Genomic DNA, 17,722 nt, shown 5'->3' with positions numbered 1-17,722 from the left:
AGATTTTTTTACCAGTCACAGTGATGCCGGCCTGTAATCCCAGCACTCAGGAGGCTGAGGCAAGATTACAAGTTCGAGGCCAACCTGGATCACATAGTGAGTTCAAGGCCAGGCTAAACTACATAGTGAGGTCCTGTCTCAAAAAAAAAAAAAAGAATTTTTTAATAGAATGAGTTGAGTCTTCCAGGTTCAGTTGCCAGTTAGTACATGTTTCTAGGAGTTACAATTTTAAGTTATTTGAGCAATACTTTCTATTCTTAACGTCCAGTTTGGTTGATGAGTTATGTAGTGTCCACAGCGAAAGACATTTCTCAGAAGTCACACAAGATCCTTCTGCTGATATCTCATTGTCCAGAATTCAGTGATCTGGCCACACTTAGGCTAGGAAATGTAACTTTTATTGCACGTAATAAGGTACCGAAACTCTGGAAGGTACAGAAATATGTACTGGGAAACAAACAGCATTTTGTATTTTGAGCTAGCATGCAAATAGACCTACTGATTTTACATCCATGGGGAAAAACGCTGAAGAAATGGGGTGGCCAAATGGGGTGGTCCCAGGTGCAGGACTTGCGAACCTGGGTCCCGGACCTCTGAGATTGCCAGGTCATCCCACTTGCTCAGCTGCCTGTGCCCTAATTTCCTGCTTCCCCTGGGAGGCGCTGGCTGTATAGTTTATCTTTGCTCTCTGCTGTATCTGTGGCGGCCTCCAGAACTGCAGGTCCAGTGGAGTTTCTGGGGGTCTTAAGCTGCTGGTGACCAAGTCTAGCCGCACTCCCGAGCACCACGCACCTGAGGGAGGGGATACTTTGTACCCGTTGCTTCATGGTAGCCAAGTCCACATTTCAGGAATTAGCCCAGCATGGCCCCACCTCTGAAAAGGGAACAAAGCTTGGTGCCTTTAGACAAACCGTACTTGTTTTCCACACTGTTAATGAAATAAGTCAGATATGCATGCCTAATACTCTATGGTATGTTTCTCTCATGAAAAATCCAAAGTATAAATACAGTGAAGGGCAAAATAAAAGATAAATAAAAGAAAACAGAGAGGTAGATCTGCTGCAGGTGGCCTGAGCACCCAGAGGTGGAGGGAAGGGAGGGAAGCAGGGCAAGAGACTTGTTTAATAAAATAAATGAAGATGTCACATGTACATGTACCAGATACACACCCACAATGGACGTACTCTTTATGGATTGCAAACACGTACTAATAAATAATTTGTTTGTTTTCTCTGGTGATCAGTTTGAACTTACTTTGAGCTGTTCTGGTGAAATCTTACATAAGATTAAGATGGTGTTATGTTCATAGACAGTCACACTATAGTGACACAAATAACCACTGGCTTAAAGCACTTCCCTTTAAGGGAATAATATATAATGTGTTTTCCCCCCTTAAATAACTGTCAGTCACACTTTCTTTCTTTGACTGTGGTTCAAGTTTAGTGAAAATGGAGGCTTTACTCCCGTCAAAATCAAATCAGATTCACAGCCGTGAAATCCACTCTTGCTGTTTTGCATTCAGAAGCATCACTGTAAATGTTCCAGAGTCTAAGACCTGCACCATCTGCTCCATTAGGCACTGGATTTCAGTAGCACTGCGTGATTTACAAAGGGGGAAGCAGCATATCCAAGCAGCAGTTCAGCCTGGAGCTCCTCCTGACATGAGAATCGGGGGCCCTTCCTTCTGCTCCAGGAAGCCCCGTCCCTTCATCTTTGCAGTTTATCAGGCTTCTCTGGTGAGGAATTTTGGTTTCCTTTTTGGGCCGTGGTAGTTTTTTCTTTTTTCTGAATTGCACAGTTGTACGTTGTTTCATCCTGTGCAACCCTCCTGTTCACCCAAAACGTGGATCTTTTGTTCTTTAAAAGGCCCTTGAAGGCTCTGAAAGGTAAGTTTCAAAAGATGCTTCACCAGCCCACTTCTTCAAGACCTGGAGTGCCAGTTCCAGGGGTCTACGATTGATTGTCTACAACCTAGGAGTTTAGTAGCCCTTTTCAGCAGTACAGATAGTTTCCAAACCATGTGTAAATATTTTAAGCAGAGGAAATTGTGAAAGGTAACTAAGATATTTGAAAGTCATGAATGCACTTTGCTACAAGTCCCCTATCCCAAACCAGATCCTTTCATTTAAATGCTTCAAAGTATTTTCCAGCAATGTAAAAAAATTTTTCAGAGTAGGTTTTTTAAAGGAAAGGATACCAGTATCTCAGAAGAGGATTTTTTTATTAAATAAGTCCCCCAGAAGTTTCAGTTGATTAAGTGTAATGCTCCCCCTTAGAGTTTTTTGTTTTGCTGTGTTGTATTTTTTAAAGAAGGTAGCAAATAGGGGCTGGGGATTTAGCTCAGTGGCATAAGCGTCTGCCTTGCAAGCAGGCGGTCCTGAGTTCAATCCCCGGTACCGGTAAAAAGGAAAAAGACAAAAAAATAAAAATAAAAAAAAGAAGGTAGCAAATAGATATTTCATTGGACAGTATCAAGTTTTATATTTACACATGGTTAATTTGTTGTTGTAGTTAAGTTATAATTGATGTTTTAGCTTTATCAAAAAGAAAATTCATCAGTTAGGGCCACATAAATGGACACCAAAGCAATCAGGCAGCAGGCAGAGCTTAATATGTCACTGATTTTTCACAGTGACGACCTGCTTTCACTTTGAGGTGCTTATTTAACTTGGTAATTAAAGTTGGCATATTTGTAGTAACTTTAATATTTTATGACAGTCATTTTACCAATTTACCATCTTCCAGTGCTACTGGAATCTTGTCTGAATTTCTGTGTGACATGTTTACCTCTGTACTTCTCCAGGGATAGACCATTAGATGAAGGGTTCTTCCCTGAGATGAAATTCAGAGCTATTTTGTAATTGCCAAGGGTAAAATTAGCAAAGTCAATTATTCTCCTTTAGGCTTTTCCCTAAAGATATTAGGGGTCTTCAAGGTAATTGCCTTAGGTAACTCTTAGATTTTTAAATATCTCCAACTGTAGAAATTGGCATATTACTCCTCTGGTAATTGTCTTCTTGGTGTAATAACTAGAGTCATATAAGTGCAGATTAACAACATTTGAATTCAGTAGTGAGTTTAAAAATTAATGCATGGGTTTTTCATTTTCAATTATAGAACAAAGGGGCAACTTTTCATTTTAGCCCTTTACCGTTTAGAGACCTGGACTAAGCGACCTCAGAATGCCATCTCTAAGCCATAAATCTCCTAACTCCACCGAGATGAGCTGCTGAGCACTGGGTTCGTGTAGAATGTCATCCAGTGCTCTAATGATGTGCTCATGCCGGAACTTTTCGTTTTGAATATCAAGCTCTCAATGTTAAGTAATTGAAAGAAAAAATGATAAAGTGGGAAAGGGCTGTAATTTAATCTGCCTGGTCATTGCAGGTTTTCTCTAGTCTTCATATTTATTGTTTTAAATTGTACAGTTACATATTTGCAGTACATAATGATTTATTGAGACTAGATTTATATTCTAGGATTAAGTCATAACGCAAATAAGAATGCACTACTACTTGTCAGCCTTCTAAAAAGTCTTTTATTTTATATATATAGTGACAAGCCTAGTATCCAAAGGACTAAATTCACCATGTTACTTTGACTTTAATCTGTGTAGTCGTTTCATTTAGTGGACCTTTCACTGTACATCAGACAGAAGACGGAGTGAGGCAGAGTCTTATCTAAACACCCCAGATGCTGTCATGATGGCACTCTTGGGCTCTATTCTATTAAGCATCAGTGATTTATATTTCTAAATAACCACTAGCACAGATGTACTCCGTACATAGCTGATGTATTTCCTTATGTTAACTTTGTTTTCCCAGAGGCATAAATATGTTGTTTACAAGGAAGAGGTTTGTTTGTGTAAATATGTTCAATTTATGCATATAAATCTTTTATGCTGTCTATACATTTTAATAAAGAGGCTGTTTTTATTTGATGTTTGTCTTATCTATTAATTTTTCTTTCCAATTCTCACTGACAGTGACTTAAAAACATACGACATCCTTAAGAACAGAACTTTCTCTCTGTCATATTTGTCTAAATTATACATTATGAGCCAGACCTGTATTCCTAGCACTCAGTTGGCTGAGGCAAGAGGATCACCATGAGTTCAAGACCAACCGGGGCTAGTTGGGGACCAACCAGGGATAGTACACAGATACATAGATAGGTAGATAGATAGACAGACAGACAGACAGACAGACAGACAGTTAGCTACTCTAAGCCTAAAATAGTGTCCCACACCTGTAATCCTGGCACTCAGAGGTTGAGGCAAAAAGATCGTTTATGATTGAGGCCAAGCCTGGACTACATAGTAGGACTCTGTCTTAGTCAATTGCATTATGACAGCGTGTTCATAGTTTTTCTAGCACTATTTTACTTGCAGGAATTAACGAATTTTAGAGATGAATGACCAAACTGCACCCCAAAGCCAACATATCACAAAGCACTAACACTGCAGTTAAACCTGAATGCTAAAGTTTTGGTTAGAAAAGAACTCATACATCTTTTATCTTAAGAGAGTAACAAATAGTATGCCTGCCATAGATCCAACACTGCTCTTTTAATCTCTTTAGTTTGATGCCCAAGATTAATGTGCTTTACATATAACCCATTAAAGTGAGATTTTCATGAGTAGGTAAATAGGTCCAGAAGTGGGGTGTCATAACAATAAAAGTTACTTTCTCCATACAAAAGACCAGAATGCCAATATAAAATTAATATTTTCAAATGCTCCAAAAAGCTAGTATCTCTAGTTTCTTATCATTTACCAATATGTCACATATAAACAGACTATATGACTGAGTCTGTTTCCCTGATCTTTAAAGTAATTATGAGTGATAAATGATTTAGTGTGTACAAAGTATACTGGAAATAGACAAGTATTATGTCTTTATTGTCTCAGGAAAACCTCAAACTTTGCCTATTATGATGCTAAAAAACAATAGAAACAATATAGTATCTCTTTGGCATCAGAAGGGAAAATGCTTCACTGTTCAAAATGGACAGTATCTGGGTGTCTGTATAAATAAAAAATAAATATAACAAAGAAGAGCAAGAGAAATTTGCATTTACTTCTGCATGTCTTGCATTCAGCAATTCCCTTAAAAACAAACCAGCCAGGCTTGATGGCATATACCTGTAATCCACAGCACTCTGGGAGGCTGAGGCAGGAGAACTCCCAAGTGTGGGCCCAGCAACTTAATGACATAAGAAGACTATCTCAAAAAATTTTTTTTTAATTTTAAAGGGTCTGGGAATGTAGGTCCGTATGAAAGCGCTAGGTTCACTATCCAGCACCACAAAAATTAAATATTTATAAAATCTCTGTATTATACAAAATCACATCTTCTTATATAAGTAGAGTTAAATCTCACATAATTCTTGGCCACACTGGTTAAAGAAATTTAGCAACCTCTATTTTTTGTAAATCCCATTACTTCTGCAGAAATAAATGTAATTAAGGCAGCTTTCCCCTCCATTTTCGTGGACATCCATGCTGTTTGTCTAAAACTGGGATTGGGTGCACATGGACAGGGCTCCTGTTTGTGAGTAAAACTCTTTCCTCTCGCCTTTCTGGTGTCCTTGAACACCAGGGACTTCCTGATTCGGGAGCCGTACTAGGCGCCAGCTGACTCCTTCCTCTGCTTCTTCAGGGTGGGACCTGAGCTGCCCCACACCTGGGTGGGCTTGGCGCCCGCCGCCTCCTGCTCTTCATGACCCACTCACTTTGCCTCCCTACACATCTGCGCACTCTTCAACCCTCCGATGTTTCATTCTGGGTCCTCTTATTATTTCAAACAAATCACTGTGCACAGTTTTGCCTTCTCTCAAGCCAAGAACATTTAGTGGGGGTCAGAAATCATCAGAGTAGGGGCTAGGGATTTAGTTTAGCGGCATAAGCGCCTGCCTTGCAAGCAGGCAGTCAAGAGTTCAATCCCTAGTACCGAAAAAAGACCAAAAAAAAAAAAAAAATCATCAGAGTAATGCTTAGTATACTCTTGTGTTAAGAAACAGGAAAATTATGTACAGTGGAGAGGGTCAGGACCGGAATGTGGCTCAGTGGCACAGCATCTGCCTGGTAAGCACAAGGCCCTGAGTTTGAATCCCAGTACAAAAACAAAACAAAACAAAACACGAAGTGGAGTAGGCCTAAGAAAGACTGTGTTACTGTCATCCTTTCAACAAAAATACACAGTATTTCTAACATGAACTCACCAAGCTATTGATGTCTCTTTTTGTGTGTTTGTGTGCCAGGGATCAAACTCATGACCAGGCAGATGCTTATACTGCTAAGCTAAAGCCCCAGGCCTCACCTCACCAAGCTATTGTGGGCAACGTTTTTTAAGATCTTGCTTCATTGCTACCATTTTTGACCTTGCTTTATTGGGAAAATGTGGAACAAACTCCAAAAAAACCCGATTTACAGCCGGGCGTGCTGGCACACGCCTGTAATCCCAGCACTTGGAAGGCTGAGGCTGGAGGATCATTGCAAGTTCAAGACCAGCCTAAGCTACAAAGTGAACCCAAGGCCAGCCTGAACTGCATGGTGAGACCCTGTCTCAAAAAGCAAAACCTGACTTACAGATGAAATTCCAAAGTACACGCATGTGTAATGCATTGTAATAAACTACAATGCCTACAGTAATAAACTCATAGTGAATTCTAACCTGTGCACAAAAGAAGCTTTAGGAGTATTCTAAAAGATCCATGAGACAACTTTTCATGAATAGCCACATGTAGCTCATTTTTGTTGATAGGGTTTTGGTCTCAGCATTTCCATCCTCTTCACTCTTTAGAGGTGTGAACAGCCAAGGAAAAAATACACTCCAAGCCAAAGTGGCTCTACAGGACCCAAGCCCGAGAGCAGATTTTATTTATTTAGCAGTGGTTATGGGGAGAACCCTTTTCTGACAGCTAATGACCGACTGGAGGACTTGTGTGCCCAAGGCGAAGCTGAGGGCCATTAGCCCAACAGGTCATTAGCTGACAAATGCCCGACCCTGAGGTCATTTCTGATATTGTAAATTGAAAACATTAAAGTGGATTTTTTTGGGAAATATGGCTGTGTCAAGTAAATTTCTTTTTAAGCATTTTGGGAAGTGCATCAAACTACTTGTCCTCTTTGATGTTGCTTAATTGCCTTTGTTCTGGGACCATTTTCACCCTGCATAGTAACTGAACCAGAAATCGGAACAGACCAAATGTTTTGTGTCCAGTTTGATTTTTAAAGGTCAGCTTCCCTGTTTAGGGTATCAGATTAACTGTTACATTACCAGTAGCAGTTTAAGCTACACTCTTGCTGATGACTTCTGTTTTCATAATGTCATGCTATATAGCACTTAGCATTTTTATAGTCCAGAGATGATACACAATACTACAAAGAGAAGTAGAAAGAACCCTGAAGTGTCTCCCCCTGGCCTCTTTCTTTCTCTTAATTAGCCATTGAACACTGAACCCCTCATTTTACCTCTCAAGATTCCAAGTTCAATCATTCATGAATCTTTTTCACCAGGCTCATGTCTCGGTACCCCAATTTTAAAATGAAATCTAAATAGGAAATTTCGTAGCATAGAAAGTGTAATCTTTCCTGAAATTACTGCCAAACATTTTTAAAATAATGACATATTTTCAAATGTTTGTTTTACGGTAAGAGCTATTTTAAGCTACTTTGTGTATTTACTCATTCAATATTTCCTGAGGACTGGCAAAGGGTAATTTCCTCCAGGTAACACTGCTTATGAGCTTATTAGTGTCAGGCAACTTGGCTTCACAATTCTTTTGCTTAACTAAAGCAGAAAACTAATAAATCAACAAAGGACTACGATATACTGTTGCTAACACTTTTGCAGTTAGCAGTCCCGAAACTTACATACTATCTTAAATATTAGTTTCTAAACATTGGAGTAAATATTTTAATATAAACCTCAGCAGGGGCTGCATAAAACATTTTAGAAAAGTAACTAATGTGCAAGAGCAACTTGATGTTTTTAGTTTCCTTGACTGTAAAATCAAAGCGACATCATGTTAATCTCCTAGATTCTTCCCAGTTCTATATTTTACAATTCTGAGTGTCGTAGAGTCTAAAACTGCAGCATAGAATCAGATCATGGCATGATATTTGAAGAAAAACAAAGTACTCAAATCAACAATAGAGAGTCTAAAAATCTTTTACACATATCAGAGATACGAAGATTTATGTGCCTATTTCAGCAATCAAAAGCAACTTCAGATTAGTGAATTCACTGCCTTCCTAACAGATTTGTGTTTAGATACTTACATGATTTCATCTGCTCAAATACTTTGAAAACCATATGGTAATATGCAAATATAAGTTTCTGGAATAGTGATTAGGTTACCAATGATGATTGTTCAGACTTATTGTGAAATAGTTGAGCTTTGGACCACTAATCCGTATATTAAAATGGTATTTGTGACTCAATAAATTTTGTGTGCCTTGTGCAGCACAAATACCAGCTTAAAAACCAATTGCAGGGCTAGAGGAGTTGTTCAGTGGTAGACGTGCTTAGCAAATACAGGGCCCTGGGTTTAATTCTCAACACATACGCATACAGAATAAGCTGATTATACTTCTGCATACTTTGAAGAATTTATGGCCCAGGGGTATCCCTTATTTGATCCAAGGTTATAATACATCCAGTCAAAAATTTCTACTACTTTGTTTTTTTTCAAAAGTGGGACAAAGGATTACCTGATTTTCTACAACACAGTACCAGGAGGGTCAGTTACTTTTAGAATTCTGTTGAATCATAGATTTCAAAGAGCTGCAAAGGTATTTGGAAGAAATACAGTTACAGTTTTAGTCAGGATGCATGGAGTGTGGTGCACATGAATCATGCTTTTATTTCTGTGCCTGTCTAGAGTACAACCCTTGGGGTATCTGAGTTGCAAGCATCTGCCTTTTGTGTAGCTCAACTTGAAGAGGAATTGATTGAACTGAAAAGTGAACCTTGCTACCCAAAAGGTACATGAGTCCTGGAACTTGCAAGACGTATTCTTGAATTCTAGATAATTATTGAAATTTTTAGCCCTTTGGATAAATGTTTCTGAAGCCCATTTATTTCCATGACTGTACTGGATCAAAACTAAGAATCAGCATTAGCCCGCCATGTTGGTACCTGCCCATAATCCTAATGCTCAGGAGGCTGAGACAGTAGGATCTTTACAAGTTTGAGATAGTCTGAACAGCATAGCAAGACCCTGTCTCAAAAAGACAGACAGATAGACAGACAGACAGGCAGACAGAAAGATCTCATTTTTAAAAAGAGTAAACTTTAATAATTTAAACCTACAAGTTTGAAATGCGTGTAACAGAATATATCCCAAAGTACCCAAGAGTGACTCCATTTTTATCTTGCCTGTTTACTGTCAGTTAATTTACATGTTTTAGTGATACAGTGATAAAGAAATTAACAACCTGTGGTAGCTTTTGGTTGATAGGCCCAAACATCCAACACAGCCTAAGAGAGGACTGGTCTGTTTGGCTGAGAATTCCAAAGGTCCAGGCCATGGTCAGCTGGCTCCAAAGCAGATACATATGGCAGAAAGGCTTGGCAGAGCAACCTGCTTCATTCATGGCAGCCAAAAAGCAAGGCCGGAGGAAGAGCCCTAGAGACGCCAGTGTTAAGTCTCCAGAGCCCACCCAGACGCACCCAGCTCCAAGCTCCAAGCTGATCACATTTGCACGTAACCATCATGCACCTTTTAAAATACTGTATATTCAGCTAGGGATACAGCTCTGCAGTACAGCGCCTGCCTGGCAAGCGTGAACCTTGAGTTGGTTTCCCAGTACCAAAAAACAAAAGCAAAACCAAAAAAAAACAATTTCAGAATAGCTATGTTTAAACTGCCTGTGCAAAAGGTAGAGAACCTACATGCAACTTATATGACTAATCAAAATCTGAGCTGTCCATGACATATTTGCTTAATTTAGGATAATATTTCAGATTGCAGATCACTTGTTCATTGGTGAGGGTGAAATCACTATCAGTGCTTTCTAAAATTGGAATGCAAAAGAACATAGAGGTATAATTAAGCATTTGATGAAAGTTTTAATTGTATAGAAATAATTAAACTTAATGTGGTTTGCAACTTCACACTTTTACAAGCCCCTTCTCCGAGGCAATGTTGTAGCCAACAGCAGCCTTTCCATTGACATCACTGAGAGGACTCCAGGTGAAGAAGACTGGAAAGCAAACTGGAGGCTACCGCCCATGCTTTATTTAAAACTGGGGACCTGGTGTCTAGTTCAGTGGTGAAGAACTTGCCTAGCACTCATGAGACCATGGATTGGGTCCGCAGAACTGAGAAGAGAGGGGATGGGGGGAGAGGGGGAAAAATGGTAATTCTGCCAAAAATTACTTAGAACAACTTGTAACATTGCCACTAAGTTACAACATACTGACAGTGTGATATACCAAATATAACAAACTTTATACTATTCAGGAATTCTCACAGTAGAGAAGGCAGAAAACAAATCGGCTAAGTGCTATATAACAATATCAGAATGGCTTTGACAATGTCTGTAGTAATGCAGAATACGTCACATGGCCATTGTCTTGTGAAGCCTAGTAAAAGTCGTATCTTCCTCTTGACTAAAGCATTTTAAATTATCTGCCCCCTTTTCAGGAACCTAATTATTGTTTACATTAATAAATAATTGGTAATGGCAAATAATAGGCCAAAAATAATGTATCTTCATTCAAAGAATAACCCAATTTTTTGGATTACTTTTTAATTGTTACTAAAATAAATCCCTATTTTTGGCTAGTTTACTGCATCTTAAAATCATTATGAATAAAAAGTGTGTATAGGGCCGGGGATTTAGCTCAGTGGCTTAAGTGCCTGCTTGGCAAGTGCTAGGTCCTGAGTTTGATGCCCGGGACCAAAAACCAGTGTATATAGCTGAACACTGAGCCATTTCTGATCATAGAGCTTATTATTGATAAAACCCATGAGGCCCAAGAAGGTGATGGAGCTGGCCTGGGGTCGTGCAACTCATGATGTCAACCTCCTAAGTGAGAAAAGACACATTAATGTCTTTCTATCTTTACAAGGTCCTTCATCCAAACAATAAATGTGTCCTTTGAAAAGAACAACTAGTATAATAAAAATAAGCTGTACAAATGTAAAATGTGATAAACTTGTTTATTAGAATTTATTTAGACAAGGTCTTATAATGGTTTGGGATTCTTTTTGTTCTGTTGCTGTTTGTTTGCTTTTGTGATGCAGACACGTAGGAGTGTTTAGCCACCAAACTGTCACCCCAGTCCTTATTTTAAAAAAACTTCTAATTTTAATTTAATGGGCACTAAATTGCCCAGGCTGGCCTCAAACTTGCAATCCCCAACTTACCAAATAGTTGAGATTGCAACCATGCCCCCCTGCACCCAGCCCCGTGGTGTAGAGTTTTAACCACCTACATCTTTATATGTAGTCATTGGTTAAAGAAATTATCATTGAGAGCCCTTGTTTGGTGTAACGCCAGCCTAATGAGCAGTGCCACGCACATTGGAGGCTATTGGTAGGTGTTTACGGAATGAATGCATTAAGCAACCTAAAATTAAATCTCAGCACTTTCTATTCAAGCCATTTTACTGAACTTACGTGCCTGTTCCTTTTGAAGTTGTATCAGTTGCAATTTAATACTTTTGTTTAATTCACTGAATTTTCCTGAAACCTTTTTGATAAATGTTACCAGTAGTTAGCGGATAAGCGCGTGTATCAGCTGTTCTAAATTAAAAATTAAGATTATCAATTTGCTTAGTTTTTGCTGCACCTGTCCTAGTGATAGTGTCATTTCTATCTCTGCTGTCCCCGCTTAGCCAAAAAGAACTTCCAGCTCCCTAGAACAGATTGCCATTCCCTCCCACAAATGCGCGAGGCCTTCCACATTTGGCAGTGCTGAAAAGGCTGCCTTCAAACAGCCGACGAGCAGCGTCCTGCAGAACTGCTGTGCACTAGTGGTGTGTTGATTGCTACAGCCCTGTCATCACTGTCTTCATTAAACCCAGCTCCTGTCTGCTAGGAAGGAGGAGAGAGCTCTTCTTTCCCAAGACTTCAGCCATGGCTTTACCAAAGCCCTCATTTATATTACTCAGCATGCAGAGCAGGGCTCATCTGGGCAGCCTGTGCCCATGTGGTGGCAGAGCCGATTTCCCCCTGATTTGGCCACCACTGCTGTTCTCGTGTTCCTCGGCGGTCACGGCTCCGCTGAGGCTGCCAGCCGGAAGCTCTGGCTGAGTCCTGGGGACTAACCTACCTGCCCAGAGACGGTTTGCTGAAACCCACTTTGAAAGTGATGAAGTGCTTACAAATGTTAGACATTGCTTGCCCACCTCCTGGCGCTGTCCCTTGGTGGTGCACATCTGTCCATCGCTGCGTGCGCTGCCCAGGTATCCTGTGCTTCACTTGTGCAAGGAGGAGCTAACTGAAGTTCTAGAAGATATTTCCCCTATAACATGTTTCTTGAGGATTAAAAAGAAATCCTGACAGTATTCCTTCAAATGCCAAAGGTCTCTGAAGTGAACGTATTTATACTAAATTAATCTGTTATGTATGTGAACATTTACTGCTCTCTGAGTATTCTAACCTTTGCTACCCTACCTCACCGTCTCTTCCTGGGGGTGGAGAAAGGAGGGCAATAAATTAGTGTGTAATTAATGCCATCAGCAGTGCAGATGCGCACATGCAAACTCGCGGCTTTCCCTGGCTCGCGGGAGAGACGGATGGGCCTGTGTTCCTTCTCGTAAATAGCATGATCACGTGTTGTTTTACTATTCATTATTGTAGTAAAAACTGTCATTAAAATAACCTTTGAGGGCAAATTTTCAAGAGAAAATTATCGATCTGTAACAGTTTTCCAAAAATTTATATAGCAAACGACTGCTGTCACTCAGCAATCTTTCAAAAGTGAATTAAAATTCAACCATACCACCTTATTGAATCAACTCCTACTGAACCGAGCTTTAATTGAGCCACATTAGTTTATACAGTAGTTATGATTTTTTTTCTGAAGATCTAGTTGTATTTTACTTTTAATTTAGGATAGGAACTCTTTTGTTGAAACCAAAATGGTCTAGGATCTTAAACATCTACAGCACTGTTGAATTGAGTCCATCTGTCAGATGCTAACAGGACTCCTGAATCACATTTATTGAGAAAGGCACAGCTCGTTTACGCAGAATGCTCACCACCATACTTACAGTCTCACTTTTGCTAGTCCACAGATGATTGACTGAGCTATTTTTTAAAGTCAATTGTGGGTGTAGCTTAGCTGGAAGCCTCTTGGAGATTAAAACCAGTCAGTGCTCCTCCTCATCCTCCAGGGAAACAGATTTATTGTTTTATCTCATTGTAAAAACAATACAATAAAAAAGAGAAAAGGTAATACCTGGCACAGTATACTTAAGCAGTTATAAATCTAGCTGTGGTGAATTTAAGCAATTCAGAAAGTGAGATAGTTAAAGCTCCTTGGCAACTTGAGTGGCTTGGGAGCCAGCTAGGGATTATTCACACACCCATCTTGTGTAGCTGCGAGGGTCATGGAAGCTGACCCTGGGGTGGTCACTGGCCCGGCCCTTCCACCTGGCGCTGTGGCCCTGCCTCCCAGCCACCATCCAGGGAGCACTTGTCACACTTCTGCTGTGATGTTTCAAGCCGGCCGGCAGTGGGCTAAAAGCACAGCCAAGGTAAGCCCCGCTCTGCTGAAGATGCCACGCACTTTGTCCCAATAAGAAGAAAGCGGCTAGCGGAGAAAGGTTGAAGAAAAATGATTTAATTAGAAATAATCCAGACGCTGTCACGTGCGTATCATCACTACTGGCATACTAGTTTCTTTCAGCCTTTTTTCTCAGGATCTAAAAAAAGCATAACTATCTCACTTTTGTTTTAAAAATATCTCTTATACTATTTTGTTTTGTAATCAGCTTTTTTCCTTGGGAATATGTTATAAGGGGCTGGAGATTTAGCTCAGTGGTTCAAGAGCTTTTGGGGTAAACTCGAGGTTCAATCCCCAGTACCAAAAAAAGGGGGGAGAATCTGTTACAAATGTCTTTATATTGCAGCAGGAGGTTATTTTTGGTCGTTGTTCTTCTCTAACCACTGCCTACCTCTCTGAATTTCTATTTTTTTGTTTGTTTGTTTTGTTTTGTTTGCAGTGCTGGGGATCGAAATCAGGGCCTCTTGCCTATTAAGCAGGCACACTGTTAACTGAGCTATGGCTCCCGACTGGTTTTTTATGAATGTAACTTAGTATAGCCCAGGGATGAGTCATCACAATACTTTTATGTGAGTAGTCATCATAGTTTTTCAACAACAAAAAGAAAATCGCTGAATTATAATTACTCTTGCCAAAAGGTACAAAACGGAAGTACTTGTATATTCCTTTAAAATTGCTAAAGTTTGTCCTTTAAGTGAACCAGTTCAGAAACTCACTGCAAAGGTCAAGTATAGCAGCACTGTAAGCGTGCTAAGGTTGGGGTGCACTGGGTCCTGCCTGCTCCTGCCCTTCAGTGAGAGGGCCATGAGAGCAGCAGTGGAGTGCACTGTCTGTGTACTTCCCTGAGCTGCAGCCTCCTCCCCGTACACCGACACCCCCCCCAAAAGAAGGTGGCAGGAAGAGCCAGCTCACAGCTAACACCGCAAAACAGTGTAGGCTTGCCCTGTGCAGTTCTCTGGATTCTGAGGATGTTACTTTTAGATTGAGAGATAGTGTCCGACGCTGCCTTAGAGTGCAATTTAACCATGACACAAATTGAAGAAAGCATTTTTGTATTTGCATATGGAAATACGCAGTGCTGCTACTGTGACGATTGCCAGAAATGCACAAGTTTTGTTCCTGTTTAATTGCTCTTAAAGGCAGCCAAAGTAAACTTTACAAAAATTGATGTGAACAGTCATATAATTGGACATTATGTTTCAGGATACAGGAATTCAATGTTTCGGAAATCTCTAATTGTGCTTAAAATAGTCTTTCATGTGCTTATTGCTAAACTAAAGCTTGTTTTCTTGCAAAATATTTGGGTACTCAATTTTTATTTTTGTAGCAGGAATCAAACTCATGACCTTGCACTTGCCATGCAGGTGCTGTGGGCACACAATTTTAAAGACACTGTAATCTTGGTGTCCATGTTATGACCTTTATCCACTTAAGACTTTTACTGAATCTAGAGTAATAATCTAGAAGTGTAAAAGAATAATACCAACTGAGACTTATTATGTTTCAGATTGTCTTCTAAATGCTCTCTATATTTACTAAATAAAATGCAAAATAAAAGACAATAAGAAAAACAAAGAGGGAAAAGTTACTGTAATCCCGCATGGCCAATGTATCTAAAAGTGTATTTTGATTTACTGTGATCGTTTTATGTGTTTTATGTGATTTTTGGCATGTTAGTCTAGCTGTTCATCTGTGTTTATGATAATTAATTTTATAAGGATTTATAAAATGAATCTGATGCTTGCAAAAAATCTTTTTTAAAATAAAAGTTAGAGAGTAAGAGGAAAAAAGATGTATTATGTATATGTATCAATTCCCCTTAATGAGTATAGTCATTATATACTGTAAGCATGTATTAGTAAAAATTTAAAAATTTTAAATGCTCTATATGTTTCCTAATTAGAGATGAAAATGGCCAAACTAGCGCCATTATTTGTTTGATAATACTTGGCCGTTAAGCCTAACATTCTGAATTCAGTATGTATCTTCTAACCACGAGAGCCCTTCAAGGATCACAGCTCACTAATGTTGCCCTAAACTGACTCAATGGGAATTCCTTTACCAGTCTACCCGTCACAGTAAGTACTAGAATGAAGATGGATCAGGTACAGAAAATTCCACAAAGTAATTAGTAGATTTCAGAAGGAGGGAAAGGTCCACGTGAAGATGGCAAATAAAAACACGGTGAGCAAAATTTTTCATCCAGGTTTACAAGAAACCCATTTTCAAGGTTACATACCTAATTATAAATAGTAAGATTGCGTTTCTAATAGATTAGAACTTTAGAACTAGAAGTGAACTTAAGGAATCGTCTTTTACAACTCTTCTTACTTTATAGTTGAGAAAAACCGTAGGTCAGAGTTGATTTTCGCCAAGTCTCTCAACAAAAATTAGTAGCAGGCCCTAAAACTGGGCCCTGGGATTCTTTCCTAGCAGTTCCCATCTGCTGGGCTTCCAGGGTGGCTGACCCTGGGGCTCTTGTCCTGTTTCCTATCTGGTAGAAAGCGTTTGCTTCCCCTGGGCCTGCAGAATGGAAGTCCTTAAATCCTCCTGTGGTTGTTCTGGTCCAGTACGCCAAGAGTCTCTAGATTCTCCTTTGGCTGCCATTACCCTTCCCAGCACTTGGTAGCTTGAACAAGTCACTCTTCAAGAATCAAAGTGGGAGAAATGTTATTAAGTAAGAGCTTTCTTATTTTTAAATACAACAGGTAACTAAACAGGTGACTGTCTTTGATGCTAAAGTAATTCAAAAAAGCTCATTAAACAGTCTTACTAGAGTATGATTGTGAGTGGCGGAGAGCCCTGTGTTCTTTCTAAGAACTTGCAATTTTAAAGGGATATACTTGAACACATCTTTCCTTGGTACAATTTTTAAAATTAATAAACGTTTCTGGTAGTGGGAGGAATTTCTTGTGCAGCTCTCCTAGGTTATTTCTGTTTTTCCTAACCTCCCTTTTCAGTTTGTTACCCAGAGAAGTCCAAATCTTTATGTTAATGGTTGCTTGGCTGTGGAGGTGTATGGAAAGTATGGTCACTTGTAAGCATGGGTCATTTATAAAATGTGGACTTCTAAGGCCAGGGATTTAGCTCAGTGGTGCAAGCACTTGCCTGGCAAGCGCAAGGTTGCGAATTCGATCCCCGTATCCGCCCCCCCCCCACTAAAAAAATTATGAACTTGTAGGTCAGGCCTGCCGATGTTTGCTAATGGTATTAAGAGAAAAAGAGTCAGAGAACAAAATGGTTTTGTTGCTTCTACCTGGTCTGGAATTTCAGGGAAGAAAGGAACACTCTGGTTATCCAGAGTCCGATCTGCGCGTAAAGGTTCATGCCATCATTTGACATCTCACATTGGACTTGCTCTTTGTAAATCCCTCCTCACTCTACTGATACTACTCTCAGAGCTCAAACTGTTTCAAAACCATAACTTTTCTTAGTGAGTGATTGATCTGTATTATGTGTCCAGCCATCAGGGGATCTTGGGATGTTGCTCATATAAACCGTAATCCAATCCAATGCGGGGCATTTAGTTACAGTCTCTCATAGACCCTGTTGGTGATACTCAATCCTCCTGGATTTGGGAATAGGGCTTATCTGATACCTTCAGGGGAAAAAAATCCATTCATTTTTCTCTCTTCCCCACTTAAATAACTCAACACATCTGGTAACACTGTAGGGTCATTGTCCTTCTGGTTCCTCTGCAGCTCATATTGCTACAATATTTCTTAAGTATTTAGTTACCTAGAGGACAATGTGATTAAAAAAAAAAAAAAAAGGTTGCACTAGATCTTACAAATTAACCCATCTACAGAGGTAGAAAAAAAGCATACCTTTAATCAGCAAAAATTTCCATATCAGCAGCCGTGTGTATGTTACACAGTATGAATGTAAATAGAAAATCGGAGATAAATGCTTATGTGTTAAACTTTAAAGCAAGTGTTTCTACCAATTAATATAATTTGCCTCTAGGAAAATGTTTAT

General features: G+C 39.6%; 1 protein-coding gene across 7 annotated transcripts in view; it reads left to right on the top strand.

Annotated features, from left to right (window-relative positions):
- Positions 1-17,722, top strand: part of Pdss2 (decaprenyl diphosphate synthase subunit 2) — a 279,546-nt gene that overhangs the window by 171,084 nt on the left and 90,740 nt on the right. The gene's annotated exons all lie outside the window — the stretch shown is intronic.

The sequence above is a fragment of the Cavia porcellus genome, unplaced genomic scaffold, assembly GCF_034190915.1.
Source record: "Cavia porcellus strain 051 isolate PalLab524CR breed Dunkin Hartley unplaced genomic scaffold, mCavPor4.1 scaffold_7, whole genome shotgun sequence".
Classification (NCBI taxonomy): domain Eukaryota; kingdom Metazoa; phylum Chordata; class Mammalia; order Rodentia; family Caviidae; genus Cavia; species Cavia porcellus.
Note: the sequence above shows the minus strand (reverse complement) of the source record. Positions and strands in the feature narration are given on the sequence as shown.